The following is a 6,021-nucleotide window of genomic DNA, read 5'->3' as shown; positions in this document are numbered from 1 at the left end:
CCTCTCTAGGGGCTACTGAAAAACTACTGCAAAGTGCTCATCTGTTTTCCCTAACTGGAGCTCCACTCGGGCCAGAAAAATGGTAGGCATTGCTTGAAAACATTGTAAGGTGATCAGAAAAACCTCAGGGCAAAGAATGACAGTCAGGGCATACAAGAGACTGTCTAAAGCCAGGGAGGAAAAGCCAGCGAGAGAGTTGCTTGGGGGAATCAGGGCAACCTGGAAGGAAGGGTGAAGCAGAGTTGTAAACAGCCTGGCTGAGTGTTAAAGGGGTGCTCCAACAATCCACAAAGGAAAGCAACTAACTAAAGCCAGAAACTGAACCTAGTTTTCTATCTAGTTCAGTGTCCCACCATAATGGGACCCCTCAAAGATGCTCTAATAACATCTACTCTTTAGGAAAAGAATAATAGCTTACATTTTCAAGCACTTAGTATAATGGCCAGATCATTAATAAATGTGTTATCTCATTAATTCCCTACAGCAACCTCATAAAGTAGGTCTAACAGTGTCTTCATTTTTTTTTAAAAGATTTTATTTATTTATTCAACAGAGATAGAGACAGCCAGCGAGAGAGGGAACACAAGCAGGGGGAGTGGGAGAGGAAGAAGCAGGCTCATAGCGCAGGAGCCTGACGTGGGGCTCGATCCCAGAACGCCGGGATCACACCCTGAGCTGAGGGCAGACGCTTAACCGCTGTGCCACCCAGGCGCCCCTAACAGTGTCTTCATTTTGTAAATGCAGGAAGTGTAGCTGGGAGGTTAAGAGCTTTGTCCAACTGAGAAGGCACACAGTAAGAAGAAGAGCTAGGATTGGGCCCAGGACTTTGCTCAATTCTTGCCCTCCTTGGCTGGCCACCAGGCCGAAGTTTGCCTTGCTTTAAATAGTGACGTTGAACGGAAGGATCAAAGGACACCACTGTTCTCACTAATTGATGAATTGCTTCTCAGCTTAATCTGTCCTGGGTCTACAATGGAAGAGCTCTTTGGGAGATCCTCCCAAGTCCTCACCATCCCCCTTCCTTCTTAGGTTGGAAACATCTCCTCCCTTTCTCTTTGAGCTTCTGTAGCCTCTTAATTCTTCCTGTGACATATGGACTTTCTACCTTGTAGTTACATGTGAGCATCTCTTAAATTCTCTAACTTTATACTAGACACCATATTTTCTCCCTACTCTCACTACACATACATAGACATAGACGTAATAAATTACATAGACATAATAGATGTTGAATGAATAAATAAATGAATCTACAAAATTGTGTACCCAACCTTGTCTATATATTTTGAAACATTCCTTTTTAGCTTAGAATTTCAACACAAGAGTGACCTTTGGAAATCATCTTGACTAAAACTCTCATTTCACAAATGTGTAAATTGAGTCCTTGAGATGTTTAGTGACTTTACTAAGGTCGCAGAATAACAGAGCTGGTGCTGTAACCCAGATCTTCCCAATCCCAGACTTGTCTTTTCCAGCTATGTCACCTGTCTCTTCCATTCACCATCTCCCTTCTTTCTAGCTACACATTACCTATACAAATATACAGTTGAAACTCTGAGCTCTGTGGGACTTGATAGACCGTACTTTGAAAAAATCTATGAATGATTGCACGTTCCTTATCTCATTTGTTACTTTTTTCATTCCATCTTTGTGTCCCTGTCACTGGCTCCAATTTCTAAACCTCACCTTAGAATTTTCCTGACTCTGTTCTAAGGTTTACTTTTTTGAGCCAAGGACATATCATGCACTACCATTGCTTCAATTGACTTCTCAACATTCTTCTTTAGCCCTGATTTTTCTCTAAACTCCAAACACATATCTCTAATTATTTCATGCACTTCGGCACTTGAGTTCTACACTATTGCCTTGAATTCAATATATTGAAAGCTAAATTCATTATCTTTTGCAAACTGGTTCCCTCCTTTCAATAATGTTAGCATTTTCCCAAACATACACAATCAATTTGAAATCATCTTCAATTTCTCCCCAGATATTTCATAGTCAATCAATTCTCAAAGCCTCTCAAAAGAGCATGCCTTGGAGCCTGGGTCACCTGGCTTTGAATTCTGGTTCCATGGCATACTAATAATCTCTCTGGGCCTCAGTTTTCTCCACTGTGAAATGAAAATAAGGCCTACTTCACTGAAGTTTAAATGAAATAGTGTCTGTAAATAACCTGAAGTATTGCAAGTGTTCCCCGTTCCAATCTCCTTTGGACTTTCAGAGTTTAAGTTCTCATTATCTCACAAATGAGTAATAGGTTTTCCCTAGAGCCTTACTCTTTCTAACCATCCTTTTACTGACATTGCTTCCCTGATCAGTTCCTTTCGTTAATCACCCAATGCCCTTAAAATTAGTTCCTACTAGCCATCCAGGTGTTCATGCCTTCCCAGGGGCTTGCCATCTCTTCCCGGGCTTCCTCTGACCACTCACTGCCCCTGCATAAGCGGCAGCTAGTTTAATCACCGCACTTACGCTTTCATTCCTGTCTTTGCTTCTTTGCTTGGTTTCTGCTCCACCAAGATTGTATCCTCTCATCTTACAAATCCTAACTATCTCTGGGGTCCCTAACTCAAATCCTGAGACACTCGAAAGGCCAATGTTCCTTGAGCACATTTTTTTATGCTAAGTACCCAGACATTGCAGGAGAGAAGCAATGAATGAGACACCATTCATGCACAAGGAAATTGTGGCCAGTCTTCTCAAGCTACTGCTACGTAGCCAAGTCTTCTCTCCTCCTTTAAGTCTTACAGAAATAATCACCTTTATCATATCTTTAGGCAGGTAATGTGGGCTTCTTATTTAACAACTATGTTTATTATTGTTTCAACAAGACTGTAATCTCCATCATAATAATGGCTAATTTGTATTGAGTGTTGGATCCATAGGGGAGAAGAACTTTTCCTTTCTTCCCTTCTAGGATCTTTGGCTGGTCTAATAATTAAATTGGCATGAGACAGATTAACAGGAGGAAAACAAATTTAACTTTGTATGTATAGGAGCCCATAAAAATACAAGACTCAAGGAAGTGACCAAAGTAGGCATCTTTTATACCTTTTAGACAAGGAAACAATAAATTGATGATGAATTGACAAGACAAAGATATTTGCACATAGGATAGTAAATTAGTGAAGAAGTAAAAAGGTTTGTTTATACATATCTTTTAGCCCTAAATTCCCTATATCTGATGATAAGGATGCTTTCTACCCTCCTGGAAGGTACTTTCACATAGGAAATTTATTTCCTGCCCTCAGGGGCACAAAGGAGGGTCAGAGTGTCCTTCTCACATGGGCTGTTTCTTAAGTAACTATAATTCAAAATAATCTATATGCCAAAGTGGCATATTTTGGAGGGCATATTCTGCTCCCCTTCAGATGTGTGCTACACACTGTACTAAATGCTTTACAAATATTATTTATTATTTATAAATTTTACAAACGTTATTATTTAATACTTACTGAGAACCCATGAGGGTAATTGCCCTCATTTCATTTTATATATTACTATATAATCATTAAATTATAATATAATTTAATATTATAATTATAAGATTTACATATGATTAACATTCTATAATTATATTAATATTATATTAATATAATTATTAATAATATTACTATATATTATCTCATTTTTTATAAGTAATCTCTACATCAAGTGTTGGGCTCGAACTTATGACCCTGAGATCAAGAATCACATGCTCTACCTATGGAGCCAACCAGGCACCCCGTTGTCTCATTTTAAATAAAAGAAAACTATTTGTGACTTGGTGAAAGTCACATACCTAGCAAGCACCTGAAGTAGAACCTCTGGCAGGCTAATTACAGACTTTGACTAATATTACCTCCCAGACAGCTTTCTTAAGATTCGAAATAAATTCACCATCCCATTCCGCTCCAGCACCTACAACATTTCTGGGTACACCTAAGTATTGAAAAATATAAAGTGCGTTTACTATAAGCAAGTAGCTTAAGATCATAATTTACAGCGTCAAAAAGGTCCCTTTGATAATCTCAAATTTTCATATCTAAGAAATGAGTTAGGAACTCCTATAACTACCAGCCTGAAATCCAACTCTGAGGCTGGAGCCTATCTACAGAGCTATCTTGAGGAATGGTTCAGAGCCTCAGAACAAACCTAGACTGTTAAGACTATTTAGAGAATCTCTTTACCCCCAAATCAGATTCTACTGGGCTATGATTGAAACTGTTTTTAAACAAAAGTATAAAGGGTGCTAAACAAAGCCTGTATTTGGCTATTATGAAAGCTTGTTCATCCGAGCCAACCTGTTGACAGGGGAAAACTTTCCATGCCTCCCTCCAGCACCCAGTGCCCAAAGAAACTATGTGTTTGAAATGCCAACTTCTTTAAATTACTGATGTAGTCACAAGACTCCTGGATCCAACAATGGAAATGCAGGGCCCCAAGTACATTTTATGTCTTTAAAAAGACCTGTAACGTGCTGCAACTAGTGAGCAAGATGACTTCTTTGGGCTAGCTCAAGTCATTCTGAGCCAGACAGAAAACATGGTCTGGATCCTGGTAAAAAGATAAACTGGGCATCATCAAGCTTTGGATAAAATAGAAGAGGTTCATTCTCAGTTACAGTGTCCGCCATAATTGCTACTGAAAAGTCCATAGCAATGACATCATTCCGTCTTTTATAACCAAAGGGGAAAGTAAATAGAAAAATTGCCTGATATACAACTTTGGATGTAGCATTTTCTTGAATTACACCCTGAAGTTAAATTAAGTTCTTTCCAAGGGTAACAAAAATACTCTGTTGATGATGGCTCTGTAAAAATATCTAACCCCACTTAAAATAAAATTAGAATATTTACAGTGACATGTATCTATGTACACAGTATAGCCAAAGAAGGCAACATTCGATAATTCTGCTGATTTCTACTCTTTATTTAAATATTCACCTTTAAAAGACAAGGTAAAAAACAAGCCACAGACTGGGAGAAACTATGTGCTAAATATGTATCTGATTAAGGACTTGTATCTAAAATACACAAAGAACACAAAAAATTCAACCATAAGGAAAGTGAACAACTCAGTTAAAAGTAATTAAAAGTAAAAAAAAAAAAAAGTAAAAGTAATTAATAATTGGGAAAAAGAGCTGGACAGATTCACAGACATCTCACTAGAAAAGACATACAGATGGCAAAAAAGCATATAAAAAGATGTCAAACATCATATATAATTAGAGATTGCAAACTAAAACAGCAAGATAATACTATGTAACTATTAGAAGAGCTAAAATCCAAATCACTAACAATACTAAATGCTGGTGAGGATGTGGAGCAACAGGAACTCTCATCATTGCTGGTGGGAATGCAAAATGATACAGCCACTTTGGAAGAAGGTTTCTCAGTGTTCCTACACAACTAAACATACTTGTACCATCAATCAAGGAATCAAGCTGCTAGGTGAGATGAAAACTTATGTCCACACAAACATCTGCACACAAATGTTTATAGTGGTTTTACTCACAATTGCCAAAAACTGGAAGCAATGCAAATGTTCTTCAATAAGTGAATGGATAAGCAGACTGTGATATAGCCATACAATGGAATATGATTCAGTGATAAAAAGAAATGAACTACACAAAAAGACATGAGGAGACTTAAACATTTATTGCTAAATGAAAGAAACCAATCTGAAAGGCTACATACTATATGATTGCAATGATATGACATTCTAAAAAGACAAAACTGCAGAGGCACTAAAAGGATCAGTAGTTTCCAGAGGATGGGGAATGGAGAAGAGAGGGAGGGATGAATAGGTGGAGAACAGGGGATTTTTAGAGCAGTGAAATTATTCTGTATGATACTGTGATGGTGGATGCATTACATTACGTATTTGTCGAAACCTACAAGCTGTACAACACCAAAAGCAAAAGTTAATGTAAAGTATGGACTTTAGTTAATGCATCAATATCAGTTCATTAATTATAACAAATATACCACACTAATGCAAGTCAACAGGGGAAATCGTGGCAGAGAGGAAAAGAAG

This window comes from Ursus americanus, chromosome 5 (assembly GCF_024610735.1).
Source record: "Ursus americanus isolate L20-20 chromosome 5, mUrsAme1.1.p, whole genome shotgun sequence".
In the NCBI taxonomy this organism is placed as follows: Eukaryota; Metazoa; Chordata; class Mammalia; order Carnivora; family Ursidae; genus Ursus; species Ursus americanus.
This window is presented reverse-complemented; position numbering follows the sequence as displayed.